Genomic DNA, 18493 nt, shown 5'->3' on the forward strand with positions numbered 1-18493 from the left:
ACAAGTGCATACCGAGTTCAAAACTACTTTGAAGTGATGAGTATGGATTGAGATTCTACTTCTACTGAGTGCATGATGATGCCGAGTAATGACAGTGGACACCATGTAGTAGAACTTCACCGAGTCAATTTTCAGAACCCAAGTATCTACATTTGGGTTAGCTTTTTGGTATTGGTGTTAAGTTGTGTAATGGCCAACTTTATAATTTATTAATTTGGATTGGTATATATATGTAATGTATTATAGCATATCCAATGTAGAATGCAAGATAATGTGAATGGAATATAAGAACGTGAATGTGATTCAGCAGTACAGTAAAGTGTATTGTAAGGCCATATCAGGAGCAACAGAGTTATATCTATCACATAGAGGTGATCAGTACTTCAATGATCTCAATTAGAAATTGAGTAGTAAGTTAGAGATCTACTATTTCATCCTAATAGGTGAATCAACTTCAAATCCTTTTACAAGGTAGACTTAATAGTCTTTTGTGGGTATCATCCCCACCCTAGTTTTACTTTCTATTTGGAAGGTTTCTAGGTCACCAAATATTGTGTTCAAAGCATTTTATGCTTTTAGTTTCTCATGCATGCAATAGATTAGATTTATTAATGGTAATTGGATTATGCTATTAAGTTCTGAATTTGTTAAAAAGGTTTTGAGGTTACTGATTCACCCCTCCCCTCTTAGTAACCTAGCTAGTCCCAAATATTTCCAACAAAACCAATACCAACAACAATACCAAAAAGAAAATTAATACCTTGGAAATTCTTTCTCTATCAGAAATTAATACCTTGGAAATTATTTCTCTATCAGTATGTGTCCTTCCTCTATATAGGGTAATGTAAGATTTGTGAATCTCCTTCAATGTATCTTCTCCCTCTGACTTCTATCAACAATATCTTCCTTATTCTATCTATCTCTCCCTCTTAAGATGTTTTATATATATCTATCTCTATCTCCCTCTTTAGGTTATCTCTCCCTCTTTGAAAAAAATGACAAAGAATTGTCATCTATGCATGTAGCTATAATCAATTCAGGTTCTCCCTTTGTTACCTTACATGTGATTGTAAATCTTCTGATTTAACTCCTTCATTACTTTAAACAACTCCTAAAGTAAGATCCATTGCATCAAATTGTAATATATGACATTTAACATAGTTGATGTAGGGCATTTCTTTTGCTTCTTAAGTAGCTTTGGATTGGGGTATCACCCCTAGTTTACCTCTAATATATTCATGTACATCCTTAGGTAAATATTTTGTGAATATATCAATTATTTTTTCTTTTGTATTCACATATTCCATTCTCACTTCTTTGTCTTGCACCAACTCTCTCAAATAATGATACTTGATTGCAATGTGCTTTGTCATTGTGTGCATCATAGGGTTCTTTAATATGTTTGTGACACTTGCATGGTCATAATAAAGCACCACAGGTTTAGTAATTTCTTTTGTCATTCCTTTGAGTAACTATTTGATCTATGCCACATTTGTTTAATTCAATGCAATAACAACATATTCAGCTTCAAAAATATATTGTGATCTATAATTCTATTTGTTAGTAGTCCATTAGACTAATCTCTTTTCTAAGAAAAATGCTCCACCACTTGTACTTTTTTTTTCATCAATATTTCTAGCCCAATCAACATCTGTATAGACTTTTAATTCAAACTTATCATTCTTCTTGTAGTATAGACCATAGTCTTCTATTCCTTTCAAGTATCTTATGATCCTTTTAACAACCATCAAATGATTCTCCTTAGGATTTATAGAAAACCTTACAACAATCCCAAAAAGTAAGGCAATGTTAGGTCTATTATGAACTACATATTGCAATTTGCCAATCATAGACCTATACAATGTTTGATTTACTTTAGCAGATCATCAGTTTTGGATAGTTTATGTCTTGTCACCATAGGAGTACTAATAGGTTTTGAATCCTCCATACCAACATTTTTCAATATTTTCTTTACATACTTAGATTGAGTGATGTAAATACCATGTTTCATCTAATATACTTGCAAATAAACAAAGAACTTTATCTCTCCAAACATAGACATCTCAAACTCTTTCTTCATTTCATTTGCAAATGTCTTACATAATGCATTTTGGCCTTTAAATATGATATTATCAACAAATATTTCAGCTAGTAAAATCCCTTTACCTCTTTTTGTCTTTAAGTACATATTGTTGTTGTCACCAGTCTTCTCAAAACAAATCTTCACAAGATAGTTGTAAAGCCTATCATACCATGCTTTTGGAGCTTTCTTTAACCATATAAAGCTTTGTGTAATCTACATAGCATTTTCTTGTTGTTTGGAGCAACAATTCCTTCTAGTTGTTCAATGTAAACCTCCTCTTCTAGTATATCATTTAGAAATGCTAACTTCACATCCATTTGATAAATTTTGAAATCTTTGTATGTAGAGTAAGAAAGTAGAGTTCTTACTCTTTCCAATCTTGCAATTGGGGCAAATGTCTCTCCATAGTCAATCCCCTCTTCTTATGCATATCCCTTGCAAACTAATGTTGCCTTATTCCTTGTGACTTCACCATTCTCATCCTATTTATTTCTATACACCTACTTGGTTCCAATGAAATTCTTATTCTTTGGTCTGAGTACTAGAGTCCACGTTTTGATCTTCTCAGTCTGATAAATCTCTTCTTTCATGGATTTAGTCTAGTCTTCATTATCTAATGCATCCTTCACTAACTTAGGCTCATGTATGCTTAACAAACATGTATGACTTCTCAACCTATTCATTGTCATTGGTTTGGCTTCTTTATCTCCAATAATTTGTCCAGTAGGGTGCTATCTTCTGATATACTTTGAGAATTTTGGTTGTTCCCTTCTTTCTTCAATGGGTTTTTCAACTTTAGAGTCACTGTACACTTCTCTATTAGGTTATTCTGCATTCCTTTCATTTACATTGATCTTAGTATTAGAATGTACCTCAACTTCTATCTACAACTCAACTCTTGAATGCAACCTGGTTCCTAAATGCATCTTGACATCCATTTTATGTGTCTTGGCAGTCACTAATACTTGTTGCTATTGAATTACAACTTGGTTCACAACTTCTTCAATATTCATGTCTTCATATTAGTATATGAAGGTTTTTTACTCTTTAGGTTCCTTCTTAGGTTCAACTTCATGTACCTCTATATATTCATCATCATATTTTCACTTTCCACAACTTTGTTAGTGTTAGTATTTAAACACTTATAAGATTTACTTCTTATGGAATAACCTAGGAATATACCTTCTTCATTTTTAGCATCAAGTTTACCATTCCTATTGCCCTTAAGAATGTAACACTTTCTTCCAAATACCTTAAAATATTTTACATTAGATGAGTATCTATACCATAGTTCAAAAGGTGTGGATTTTGTACCTTTCTTGACTTGTACTCAGTTCAAGGTATAGAAAGATGTGCTCAAAACTTCTCTCCAAAATTTCAAGGAAAAATTCTTCTCCAGCATAAGTGTTCTAGCACATTCCATTACATATCTATTCCTCCTTTCAACAATCCCATTTTGTGGAGGGGTCTTAGATGTAAAATTTATCTTTTAATTCCTCTGTCATTATAGAATAACTCAAACTCATTTGATGTAAATTCTCTACCTCTGTCAAATCTCACAATTTTCAAGATTTTACCAGTCTCCTTTTCAAATCTTTCCAAGTACCACTTAAACATTAAAAAATCATCATATTTACATTTCAAAAACAAAACTGTCATCATCCTAGAATAATCATCAACAAATAGGATAATGAATTTTTTCACCTTTGTAGCTTTGCACATCAATTAGTCCACATAAATTAGTATGAGCTAATTCTAAAATTTCTTTTGCGGAGTGAGTCTTACTTTTAAAACTAGATTTTTTAATCTTGCCTAATTGACATTATTTGTAAATCACATTATTAGGTTTCTTACATTTTGGCAAACCTTTGACTCTTTTCATGTTCGTGATATTGAATAAGTTATCAAAGTTAGCATGATATAACCTTTTGTGCCATAGCCACACATCATCAAATTCTACAACAAGACAAGTAGCATCATTCACGTCAAGATAAAATATATCACCTCTAGTCTAATCTCCATTTCCAATTAGTTTTCCATCAGTGTCATAGATTTTAGCCTTCTTGTTATCAAATTCAACTTTACAACTTGACTTGAACTATTCAATTGCGACACACTCAACAAGTTATAATTAAGTACTTCTACATAGTAAGCATTGTCACACATGATCTTTTCTATTAGTTTTATTGATCCTTTACCTTTTATTAGACTAGGTCCATTGTTACCACATCTAACACTATTTCCATTATAATACTCAAGGATAATGAACTTACTTTTGTCTCTAGTCATGTGATGTGAACATCAACTATCAATGATCCATCTATTGCTTTTGTTTACATAAGATAATAATGTACTTGCCTTATCTTCATCAGAATCATCTTTCATAGCAACATACACAACTTCATCATCATGGTCATCAGATCCATCTTTTTTGTCTCTTTCAATAATGTAGTAAGACTTCTTTCCTTTGTCTTTATAGTCTTTTCTATTCTCATCTCTTTTACCTCTGTATTTATCTCCACTTCTATTGTTATTCTTCTTTAGGCACCTTGTAGAAATATGACAATTGAAACACATGATAGGTAACTTACCTTTGTATTTCCCTTTGCCTTTATGAAATCTCCTAGACAACAATTCTTCAAGCTCTTCTACATCTTCTTCATATATATCATTGTCACTAGAATTTTTTTTGACATTTTTCTTCTTATCTTTAGGTACTTTCAATGTCAATTTATCTTTGAAAGAAGATTCAACATTTTTAGTTTTGAAATTATCAAAATTAGAAAGTTCAATAGTAGTGAGTCTACTAATCATTCCTTTAAGGGTTAGATTACTACCAGGAACACACCTTAGTTCTTGTATGCTAGAGACTCTAATATCATAGATAAGAAACAAAGTTCTCAATACTTTTTTGATCATAGTCTCATATTCAATAACACCATTTTATCCTCTAAAAGCATTCACAAATCTTTAATTCTTGTACAATACTAGACCATAGTCTCACCTCCTTGAATTCTCATGTCATCAAAATTTCCTCTTAGACTTTTAGCTTTGGCTCTCAAAACATTCTTTTCTCCTCCATATATTATCTCGATAGAATCCCACATCTTCTTAGCAAAATTACATCCTCTGATGTCATCAAACTTTGAGTAGCTTAGAGTAGATATAAGCTCTAACATTGCTTGATTATGTTTTTTCTTCCTTTTTAGATCATCAATAGTAGGGGCTCCAGTAGGATCTGATAGCCCATATTTTTTTTTGATTGATAAGTTATATATATATATATTAAACACAAAAATAAATAGAATAGTTACATACAAGCCCTTAAGAAAGCATCAAATACCATTAACAAAAAGCCCTCTAGCCTTGAAAACCAACCTATGACTGCCTACCAAAATTTTGATATAATACAACAACCATGACCGAAAATACCCCTAACCATCTCACCCCTAGCCCTAACTCTCTACACTATTTCATAGAAATGAAAATCTACACACATAATTGTTACCTGATAAAAAAATAAAAAAACTTTAAACCACAACATACTATCCTAGCAAAAAATACACCCATAGCATACCAACAATCCTTAAATGCCTAAACCTAACTTTTAGAAATAACTCTCTAGCCTTATAGATTGTGCCTTTGACATGAGAAATTTTCCCACTCATTTGCCCATATTATCACTAAGATTAAATTTATAAATTTTAGGGTAACAAGATTATTAAAAGGAGTGTTGTGATGTTAGGGTTATATGTTATTTATTTTCATCTACATAAGAAAAACCCTGACATGTTTTTTACCCTAATCTAATTATTTTTCATTTTTGCCCCAAGTACGAAATTTGGTGCCCTAGGGTTTTTATTCCATCCTATATTACAAGAAATCTTCATAAAAATTAGAGCCTAGGCCCTAACCTTAGGTTTATAGCAGAGCAAAATTTTATTTATCTTCTACATCATCTTCTATGATATTACAACAAAGGGGTTAGCGGAGGATCGCAGTGAAATGTTTTCAATTTCTTGATCTGAAGATACACGACGTGTTGTAATATTGTGGATAAGAGATTTAATGTCTCTGATCTTATGATTCCCTTTATATTGTATGATTATATGTTTGTTTGAGTAGTTTCCATTTCCTTTTCTATGATTTTATGACAGGGAGGGCAATCGTGACATCAGAGTCTGAAGAAAGATGATGTTATGATGTTACACAACTATGGGCATCGTAAGGTCATGAAGGTAATATTTGGATGTGACGATGTTATGGGACACCTATGATCATAGGATTGTAAGGTGATAAATAATAGGATAAAGTGACAATATGTTGTCAAATAGGCAACAGGTGTCCAATTTTGATTGACCAGATTGTGAAACAAATACCAAATGGACGCTTAGTTGGACTAGTGGGACCAAAAAAGAATTTTATATTAATTTTTGTGTAGCATATGCCAATCTCTCATCTTACTTATCACAAGATCTTAGGGTAATGGATAATGTGCTCTGATGCTGTGATTAAGCCATTTGCCATAAGATCGTAGAGGAAGAAAAGGTCAGCCCTGATGCCACAACAACTAAAGAGCCATAAGATCATAAAGGGTTTTTCCATGGCTTTTGATTGTTCAATAAGGGCTTTTCAAAAGGTTTCATGACATCAGGGAACTATTTCTTCAGCTATAAGATAATATGAGTAGTCTTTTTGTTAGTATTGATCGTAAGATCATAGACCCTATTTTGACATAAAACATGCTAAGTCACTTTTTTTGAGCTAGAAATGACAATAAGCTTCTCAACCAATAAGACTTGAATATGGTACGAAAAATGCATTGTTCGATAGTAATGGCAATGCTCCATTGAGGTGATAGAATAAGTTGATATTATGTTTCAAGCATGTTGAAAATCAATGCAAAGATGAACGTTGATTTGTATACATTGAGTTATAAAGGCTTTCCTATTTTACAATTACAGTTCACCATTTGCAAAGAAAGGGACTTTGAATAATTGTAGACTTTTTAGTATATATAGATAGTTGTTTCAGAGTCTAAGAGTAGATTACATACCCTATTTGCTAGCATATTGTAAAGATGTCTAATAAAGAGGTATAAGAAATTCAAGAATTAGATATGGGAGTTGTAGAGACTTCAACTTCTAAGTTGGGAAAATCATGACAAAGGAAACCTAATAGGTTTTTTGAAGAATATGTTAAGCTTTTCCCTAGTTCCTCTAATGCCAATGCTACAAATGACCATGCCTTATTTGACCCATATGCTCTTTGTAGAGATGTTGTGTGCCCTGGTGTAACTAGTTCTAAACTTTTCAAGTACTTCTACTATAATAGAGAGAAGAAGATTCCTGTGTGTAATCTATGGAAGAAGAATTTGGCTAAATCGATATTTCCTGAAGTTTTTGTGGATGTGGACTTGATGAAGGCCCTTTTTCATTGCTACAATCTGGCCACCAAATATTTCCATAAGGAAGATGGAACTATTCTTTATACACTTAAATGTGAATCATTCATTGAGGCTTTTGGATTGGATGGAGCTATGGGCCAACTTGTAGATTTGAAGGATTTGTAGAGGAAGTTTGAGGAGAATATGAAGGCCTAAACTAAGAAATATATGCTACAACATATTCCCATAGATTTAAAGAATGTGAATGATTACCCTAAAAAGGAAGAAAAAATGATGCCTTTGGACAAGCTTAAAAATTACTTTGTAAAAAGAGTATATGGTGGCCACAAGGTGATTTGAAAGGATGGAATTGACAAGGTATTTGAAGCTAAATTCATAATTGCTAGAGATGTGCAAGACTCCTACCATGGGGGGGAGTATTATTATGTTAACTACATTTTGGAGGTGATGAAAGAAAACATTGCCTGGGCTCAAAGTGGAGAATTAAAAGATTTCAAGTTCCATCATTACTCACTATTGATGCACCTGATCCTCTACAAGAATATAGGGAATGTAAGTTCTGATTTTATTGATCATATTTCTAATGCAAATGGAGACTTACTACTTCAATTGTGGACACAACTATGGGATAGTAATTATCATTTTTCTGATTTTGTTTCATTCTTTAATAATTTTAGTGCTGTAATAAAGAGAATGTTAGATCAAGGTCACTTTAGGGAACCTAAGATTTTAAAAGATCTTTTGAGACCAGCCATGCTTCCTGAAGGAAAAATATTAGACCATAATTGAGGAGATATTTTCTTATTTCCAACTTTTTCTTTAACAAGAGTCTATGGTTGTCCTCAACCACCCCATATATTACCAAAGTTTATCCCTCCTAGATTGGATATAATTGAATTCATATGGAAAATATTTATGGTCAATAGGGAGTATCTAGGACCCAAAGTGCATAAGGGCACCTTCTTGTGTAGGTGTTTTAGGGTTGGGGATTTTACAATTGGAAAAGAGGCCCTGGACTATATCCATACCTTCCTCCATCATTACAATTTGTCAACTGGTCCTTATAGAATGTATGATCCTAAAAATTGGATGAGGGTCACCTTTAAAGAGATAAGAAATTATGTACTTCCTATTGGGACTTAAAATTGAAGCCCTGATTTTGAGTACCACTAAAATAAAACTTATAAATGCTTTTTGATGCATATGAACCCAACTACCCATTCAAGGCCTAATAGGTGTTTAATGTTTATAACACCTTACATTCAATATGCCTATGTGTTCCATGAAGTTTTGTTTTGAGCAACATCCAAATTTACATTTTTTCCAAGTGTCAAACAATGATAGAAGGCCTTATTTGCATTTGAATATCTCGCACCCAGATATGTTTCATCACTCACCATTTTAGAAGTGTTTAACTTCCATACTAGAGAATCTATATTTTAGATTTTGAGTCATTTTGACATGTTTTGACTAGGTTTTGAATCCCTCAAATTTGGTCATTTATTGTTGTCATGCTGATGCAAATTGTTCAAAATTCTAGGATGCCCTATTTGATTTGTTATAACTCTGACCCAGTGGAACAAAATGATAAAATTACTTTTACATTGCATTCTAGAGATCAAATACTTTCTATGTTTCAATTTTGAGCTTATGACGAATCTGTTTATTCAGTTTTTGAACGTGATTCCACAAGCAATTTGTAAAGTTACTGGTGTCAAGAAAGGCAGATTGGTTAGTACCCCTATTCGTAAGGTCATATCTCTGAATCTGTGATAGGTGAGATCAAATAGATTGTACTGTTGTGTTCTAATCTAATAATACTTTAAGTGTGCCAATTTTCAAATCTTGAGAAATATGTCTGCACACTTTCCCAAGACCATTCCATTTGCAAAAAATACTTTTCTGCTAGTGTTTCTAGTCTACAAATTCTAAGTAGTGCACTTTGACCATTCACAAAATATGCCCAATTATTTTTCATGATCCAAAATCCTAGATTTATGTTGTCTTCATGATAGTAAACCAATGCCCCAACTTTCATTTTCCTAAGTGTCAGTTTGTCTAGTTTTTGAAGCCAAAATAGAACGTGCTTTATGGTTTTTTGACATGTTTTCTTGCAAGTAATTCTGAAAAGGTAACTTTGTTATTTAATATCTTTTGGCTGAGAATTTTTCATGACATAAGATTTGACAGGGTGCAAGTATACAAAACAAAGAGTTAGTGTTTTCAATTTCAGAGCCCGATTAGGAATCTTTGTCAGCTTTTAAGGCTAGTCAAAGGACCTCTTGGCACAAAGTTTACAAGTTTGCAAAAAGGTATAAAGTGAGTTGCAAATTTGTTTCTAGTGCTCAAATTTGTTTCAGATCAGTGCTAGATGGTGAATAGATCAATTTGAGATGTTAGTTGTTCGAAAACAAATTTTTTTTTTAGCCAGACCCGCTTTGGGGTACTATTGGTTTTATTAGATTGATAGAACTCTTGGGAAGTGAAAATATTTAAAAGAGGGGATTACATGAGTTATGATCATCTCATACAAGAACTTAGTAATATTGATGCTGGAGATCTTGTTCAGGAGGTAAATTTGGTGATGACACTAAAAGCCCTCTCTCAAGCAGTGTCATCTATTAACGAGCATCACCATGGTACTCTTCCTAGTTGTTTCCTTGGCATGAGCTTTTGGAATTATAGTTTGAACGTAGCAGATGTGTTAGTGGAACTTATAATCAATTTGGTAATATCCAATGGAGGGTTTGTGGATAAGCATTTGGATATGCTTGTCCAAAGTTTCCTTCTGCCTTTATGTGGCTTACGACTCCACATGGATTCCCTTACCAGGAGACATATTTTAGGTGGACTTACAACAAAGAAACTTCTTTTAGAAAAAAGGGCTCACCTTGAAAGAAAAAGTGAAATTTTGGAGTGTGTGCATTTGGCAATACAAAAAATTGCAATACTTGTGCCAACTGCTGCTTTGAGACTGCAACCAATAGTTCTTCAAAGGATGCCTCACTTAATTATTCATAAAGATAGATACACCTATCATTTTCAACCAATAATGTCGTATTCAACCACAAAATAAGAGTGGAATGCTTTGTATGTGGAAAATATGCTCAGAGTGGAAAGGAGTGCAATTGAAGAAATCATTGGTAGCAGAATACTTATGGAAGTGGTGGATAGACTTATTGAGGTTGATGTTGAAATAAGATAGGAAAATATTTTAGATGAAGATTCAAGCAAGGTCTATGTATTTGAGATGGAGATGGAAGAAGATGAAGAGGATCCAAGTTTTCTTGACAATGAGGGAAATTCTTAGTTCAAAAAATCATCTAATGGTAAGCAAAGTTTGGATGAAGTTGCAGATAAAATGGATTTGTTAATGGAGTTGGCATTAAATCATCAAAATATACGTGCCCATGAGGGTTGTCTGCCACTAGTCTACAATACCTACATGCACTTATTCCAATCAACAATTTTGAACACCCACAAGTCAAAGTTTACTCAGTTAATTTTTTATTTATTTGTGCTCTCTTGCTCCAAAAAAATGCAGTGCAAATTTGGCATCTTTTTTCTATGATATCTTTGTGACTAAATCTCATTCACTAAATACATGGATTCTGCATGAGCCTAGGAGGACATTCCATTATCTTATTTCCCTCGGGCACTCCAATCTCACTACTCCCTACCTGATTTTTGTTTCACCCATGTCCAAAAAAAAATAGGGCCCACATTAAAGACCACTTGTAGGCATCAAGAAGGAGCTCTACGGTTGAAGGTAGCCACAGGGGAGGCAACTGCCTCGCATATCACTAAGGTGTTGGAGCAGCAAGGTGTCCTAAATAAAAATGCACTTGTTTAGTCGGTTGTTTTAGTATACAATGTTTTACTTCTTATCCCTAGTGTGAAATAGGTATAAGATATGTATTATGCATATTAGAGATCATGCTATGTATACTCCCTAACATTATATAGGCAAGCACATTCAATTTGAGATTGAACAATAGTTGAATTAGGCAAGGAAGGAAGGAATGCTATGAGGTAATGGAATTGGAGGGGGAAGTGGATTTCTTTTGAATAGTAGTGGGGAATTATAATGAGTTTGTGCCATGACGATCTATACAGAAGGGAAGTTTTGTCAATGATTTCTTGTTGAAGATGAGGAGATGGCTTGGTTGGCCTAGAGACAACATATTTTGATTGCTTATAACTAGTTAGAAGGTTGGTGGGATAATTGGTTGAAAAGAATATTTTGTGAAGAAAATGTGTGAGGAGACCAAGTCTCACATCAAAATTCTATACGAAGTGTGAGGCATCCCTAATCGTGTTGTTATGATCTCAACAAAGGATGAACCTGATATAGCTGTCTCCCTAGCTATGGATGGTATGCTTAAGGTTCATAAGAGCATAATTGAGGGCATAGATACAATGACAAATTTTGGTTGAGGGCAACAAGGCATGGGGTTGTATGATGCTGCTAAATGGCTACATGGTCCAAATGATACAGTCATCGAGTTGGCACTCTGTAAACGAGACTCGAATTCAAGGACAATTTCTTTGAAATAGAAAAGAATTATGCTAAAACTTGTTAGTTGGAGACTATGGAAAAACAAAGAAAAGTGTTTAGTCCCACATTGGGGATGTAGTAACATTTTAATAGCTTAAATATCATTTGACACAATAATCTAAATGTCTTAAAGACAATGCCCTTTTGGAAGGCAGCTACTTGCATGGAGGGGCTTGCCTAGTAAAGTGAAGATTCTAGTGGTCACCGTATCACCATCAAAAAATGGTAGGATCTCATTGGTAGTCACATGGCAACCTCCCAAAAAACATAAAAAACTAGCAGGAGGAGTTTTGGGACCCACTAGTGGGTAAGGGGGGCAAATCAAAGCATGCCACATGGCATATATGCCCGGGTGGACTTATGAGAGGACTAAAAGTTAATAAAATACTATTTTTAATATTTTATTCAAAAAAGGGCTATTCATGTTAACTAAAAAGAATCAAAGTTATAATTTAAAAAACCTATAGTTTGTGCTATAGTGTTTTAAATTTTTTTTTTTCATGTGCAAGGCCATAGTTGGAGCCTGAAACTTTGAATGGTTGCTAGAGGGATGATTTTTGCCAATAATATGGACTCCAATACATTGTTGCAACTAGGAGGAGATGAATTTTTTGAATATGGGGTCAGAATTCACACAAATGTTCAATAGTTTAGTCTATAACTAGATTTGTATTTTTTGTGGCATTCTCAACAGAATGGGTAGAATTCATCATTGAGCAACAAAATTGGTTGGAGGGTAGATATGAAAGCTTGTTGAAGCTTGAATGTGGAGAAAAATGATTCTAAATTTTTTATCTTGCCTCTAGAGGTCATTTAGCTAATTTTTTTCCCTTTGCTTTGTTCTTAGATTTGGCATCAAAAGTAGTTATTGTTTCATCAAGTATCTAAGATATTTTATGCTTTTGGGAGGTAGAATGAAGGAGGATTTGATTTACCAATTTTTGGGAGAGATTAGAGAGATTTTTTTAACTTCTTGAGGAAGTTTTCCAAGTGACACATGTCAGATACACAATAGATCTAGGAATTCATTCCTTCTATATCATTCTCTTTCTTTCTCATTTGTAAAGGTTGGCAATTTTCTCTGTGAAACTAGTAGGGGTTCCAGTTTTGGAGAAATCTGTCACTACTGTAATACTAGGTTGGTAGTTTTCTCTGTGAAACTAGTAGGGTTCCAATTTTCACTATGAGACCATTTTTGGTTGGTAATTTTCAGTAGGAGACCACATTGTTGGATACATGACTGTGATTCCAACAAATTCTTTAGTAGATTTTTCTCTTATATTAACAACATTAGTGAAGATAATATAGCTAGTTCTAATTTGTTAGGCATTTATATATTTTAATTTCATGCATATGAATGTACAATTTCAAGGAAATGAATACAATTGAGAAAGAATCTCCTTAGTTTCATCCCTTATTGTTTGTAATGTTTTGTGTTTAAGAACCCTTGAAGGTTGTATGTATGGATAGGTTTGCTATTGGAACAAAGAGCCAAGTAAATGCTTATTTATCTTGACAAGGTTTTCGGTTTCACTAGGTGGATATTTAGTAAGTCATTTGATTTTTTATGAAGATAGATGTCAATTTACAAGGTGAATGGATAGATCAGATACTTGAATATATGAGTATATCTCAGGTATCTATGTGTATGTTTTGTCTTAGCTTGTGCCCAATGGATAAGCCACTGATTAGCTATAAGATCAATTTGTTCTTACTACTATATGTTTGAGGTTTTTTCTGAAATCAACGTCATTAATCAAATGTTTTTCCCTTTAAATATTGAAGGAATGAAAGGAATTAAACCTCACTTAGCTTATGGGTTCATAGTTTATGATTTGTAGCTATTTCATTCCTATGTTATTACGTAAGTATCAAAAGATATAAGGGTTCCATCTACTGTTAATACATTTAGATTTTACGTTTTAGCACTAGTACCATAAATCAAAACCTCAAGGTTTACCCACCTAGGTCTTGTAGAGCCTAAAGTGAAGAAGGAGTGATGCCTTATAGTTGGCCCAAGATTGCAGTCAAGTGCATCCATCATAGGAATTTGCTAGCCTTAGATGTATTGGTTTGATTTCTCAACTAATTTTAAATCCATTAAATTAGGAGCCAACAAAATGATGACTCCACTAGGGATAGACACAAGGAAAGAAATAAAACAGTGAGGAATTGTGGTGTTCTTTTCATATCCTTGTTGAATTTTGTGTTTCCCAATTATGCCTTATTCTTGACAGTAGCAACTTGAAGATTAGTAATGAATAAGCATTTCTAAAATCACTTGTGGGTTTGTATTTTTAAATCCAAGTGACCAAAAAGTTCTACTAAAAATATAAATAGTCAAGAATATAAGTTTCTTTCACTTTTTCATGAGTTTAAAATTCCCAAGTTGTTGTATAAAGTTTTTTCAAATACCTGTTGTAAATTCTGGACCATCTTGTTATGTTTTGCAAGTTAGGTAAATCTTTTCTCACTAAGTGAGTGGTGACTTGAAGTTATATCTCTATACCAATGTATTGCGAATGTGAAGGTATTTTGAAGGATGCAACAATTGGAAACCAGATTTGAAGAATTCATCTCAAGTTCTTGACAATGGGCGAAAGAGTTATATGAGATGCGGTGCAAAAGTTATTAAATCTACATGAGATTTGAATTTTCTATTATTTTTAGCATTGAAGTAATTTGTAGGCATCAATATTGAAAGGTATTTTTCCACTTTCATGAGATTTTCTTTCCATGAAATTAAGTTCTACAAAAGTTTCTCTGCCAAGTTGTATTTCCAACACTAAATAGGAGAGTGGTTTGATATATCTCAACATACTTTGTGAAAGATTGACTCAGAAAGTGTTTTATTATTTTGAAGTATGTTTGGAGCTTTTAATTGGTAGAAAAGTTTTTAGATCTTCTACAAGTAATAAATTCTAAAAGTAATCTTGGTGAGTGAGTTTTAAGTTTGTAAGAAATGGCAAATGTCTCTTCACCTACTATGCAATCCATGGATAAGAATTATAGATTTGTTTCTACCAAGAGATACATGCCATTAGTTTTTGATGACATTCATGGTTTCCCAAACCCTATGCCATATAATCTCAAAAAGTATTTGTAGTTCGATGGGAACCATAAAAAATTCATTGAGTCATCGTGTTCAAGTGTTTAGTGACTTGATTGGTGGTTTCAAGATTGCTCATGAAGATGTGCATATGAAGTTGTTTGTTCAAACTTTGGAAGGTAATGCTAGGGATTGGTTTTCCTTTCTATTGGAATATTCTATTTCATCTTGGGATGAATTATTTTCAGCCTTCATGAAGTAGTTCAGGGAAAGAGTAAGCATATAAGATTATTTTGATAAGTTCTTGAAGATTCAAATAAGGAGTGATGAATTAGTTCCCAAATTCAGTATCAGATTTTCCAAGGTTGTAAATGAGATTCCTAAAAATGGTAAGACAAATGATCAATTCTATTTAGTGGTTTACCTTGACGCATTTGATAAGAAAATGAAATATCTATTAAGAGATAAAGAACCTAAGACTTTTCATCAGGAATTCATGACACCATTAGAGATTGAAAATAACATAAAGTACGAATTAACTAGGAGTCATTTCTCTAGAAGTGTTTGCTGGAAAGATGAGGTTCAAAGGACAAATCAATGTCATGATGAGTGTTCAAGTTCAAATCAACAAATAGGTACCCCTGTTGTGGTAGATAATTCTGTTGAAAATTCAGAATTAAAGATATGTACAAATGAAGTTTCTTGGTTTCAAAGAAGAGATGATTCTGTTCTTGATGAACAGAGTGCACATGTTTGTAGTACTTCAGAAATGGATGATAAGGTGGATTCACTTGATTAGTTAGATATGAAAGAAATGATTTCTCTTATTCATAGATTGTATTATTTTGAGAATGTTGTTAAATTTGAAGCTGAAAGATATTCATCTTAGTATGAGGATGAAGAAGCTAAAAGTTATGTTTCAAGTGATCAAGATAAAGTTGCTGATTTGACATATTCTGAAGAAGCATCACGTGAAGAAAACGATGAGAGTTTTTTCTCAATCCAAGAAAAGGACATTGATAACACATGTTCCTCTTCATATGAATATGATGTGAATTGGAAATAAGAAATCAATGATCGAAGTGAGTACTCTTATGCAAGTAAAGGTATGAGTTCTTTTTATAAATCTGAAAGTGAAGTTCCATTTTAGAGTTATACAGATCAACTTGAGGTTGAAAGTTGTGAAGAACAATTGTCTACACAATACGAGGACAAAGAGATCATTTATAATGATGAATTACCTAATTGTGTACATGAATGTTGTGAAGGTGCATGTAGTAGTAATAAGAAAATTGAAAATGATTTTAAGATTAATGAATCAACATCTATTGGTAAGATAAATGATGATTGGTTTTCAAGACATTTGAATTACCTTAATGAAGACAATGCAAGTAATAATGATATACACATTCTACGTGCTTCATTGATGGAGTGGATGGTGTGTATTCATTTGATGATTCTGATTTCTCTTCTTCGTATGCTGAAAGTGTTTATGAAAATGATGTTAGAAATGGTTTCAAAGTTTTCATTAGTCTGTTATATGGTGAAGAGCGTGATGTTGATCAGCACATCACTTGTCATAATGTCTATAAAGGAGCTTTGCACAGATTTGTCAAACTGCTTTTTGAAGAGCACATAGAATTTTCAAATTCAGTTGAGGATGAGTTTAATGATGATATGTTGTATTAATACTATAAGATATTAGATTGTTCTTCTTCCAGATGTAATGGTGAAAATGATGATGTTGCATCTCATGAGATTGATAATAAGGTGTTTGAAAAAGTTGTTATTGAAGATCAACATGCACCTTGAAGTGAGTTTTATGATGAATACTCTAATATGATGACTAGTCTATTTTTTGATTACAAAGAATCATTTGTAGACTCTAGATTAGTTTTATATTTTGACATTGATGAAATTTGTGAGTATAAATCTGATTGCTCATTTGAATACCATCTGGATATAAATAAGGATACACAATTTCAAGATATGTGTGACCTTTCTCTCCAAGTTCAGTATGAAGCCTTCATATTCAAGAGTGATAGAATGCATGATTCATTCATTGAAAAATAATTTCAGTTTGAGTCTAATATTGGTGAGTATGCTGATCAAAACTTTCATAATGAACAATTTATACAGAAGAATCTAGTTTTTATATATGTTTTGAAAGTGAAGGTGTAGATTTAGTTTAGCCAAGTGAGTTGATTCATAATGCTAATTTGATTGGTGAAACTAATATGAATGATATTTTCAGCTCACCTCATGAGATTTTAGATGAAAATCTGATTTATGATAGAGGTAAGAAGTTTTTTTGAAGTCTGGTGGCATGGGGCCATCATTTGTACATAGTAGGAGTAGCTTTCTTGTTTTCAATAAAGCTTGTTCGAGAGAAGTTTTTTCTATCAAATGTGTAGTCTACTTCTTCCAAAGATCTAAATCCTTGCCATGCTCACAAGGGACATGAATCCCTAGATAGAGCCATTGTTGTGAATCAAAATTGAAGCCTTGGTTTTGAGTACCATTGAAAATAAAACTTATAAATGATTTTTGATGCATATGAACCCAACTATCTATTTGAGGCCTAATAGATGTTTAATGTTTCTAAAACCTTACATTTAGTATGACTATGTGTTCCATGAAGATAAAATACCATTCTAAGTCATTCCATGAAGTTTCATTTTGAGCAATGTCCAAATCTACATTTTTGCTAACTATCAAACAATAACAGAAGGCCTTTTTTGCATTTGAATATCTCGCACCTAGTAATGTTTCATGACTCGCTGCTTTGGGAGTGTTTAATGTCCATACTAGAGAACCCATGTTTTAGATTTCAAGTCCTTTTGACATGCTATTTTCTAGGTTTTGAATCCCTCAAAGTTGGTTATTTATTATTGTCATGCTGACGCAAATTGTTTATAATTTTGGGAGGCTTTGTTTAACTTGTTATATCTTTGAGCCAGTTGACCAAAATGATAAAATTCCTTTTGCATTACATTTTGGAGGTTAGATACTTGCTATGTTTTAGTTTTGAGCTTATGATGAATCCGTTTGATTAGTATTTGAATGCAATTCCACATGCAATTTCTAAAGTTTTACTAGTGTCAAGAAAGGTAGATTGGTTGGTATCCTTGTTCATGAGGTCATATCTCTAAATCCATGATAAGTGAGATCAAACAAATTGTACTATTGTGTTCTACTCTAAGAATACTTTAAGTGTGCCAATTTTCAAATTTTGATGAATCTGTCTGCACACTTTCCTAGTTCCATTCCTTCTGCAAAAAATGCTTTTCTGCTAGTGTTTCTAGTCTGCAAATTTCGAGTAGCCCACATTGACCATTCACCAAACGTGCCCAATTATTTTTCATGAGCCCAAATCCTAGATTTATGTTATCTTCA

General features: G+C 32.9%; 1 pseudogene; it reads left to right on the plus strand.

Moving 5' to 3' along the window:
• Positions 1-9999: 9999 nt before the first annotated feature.
• Positions 10000-11206, plus strand: LOC149537811 (uncharacterized; annotated as a pseudogene).
• The last annotated feature ends 7287 nt before the right edge of the window (positions 11207-18493 follow it).

The sequence above is a fragment of the Cupressus sempervirens genome, chromosome 9 (genome assembly GCF_028749045.1).
Source record: "Cupressus sempervirens isolate cs-2001-9-10 chromosome 9, ASM2874904v1, whole genome shotgun sequence".
NCBI classification, from domain to species: Eukaryota; Viridiplantae; Streptophyta; class Pinopsida; order Cupressales; family Cupressaceae; genus Cupressus; species Cupressus sempervirens.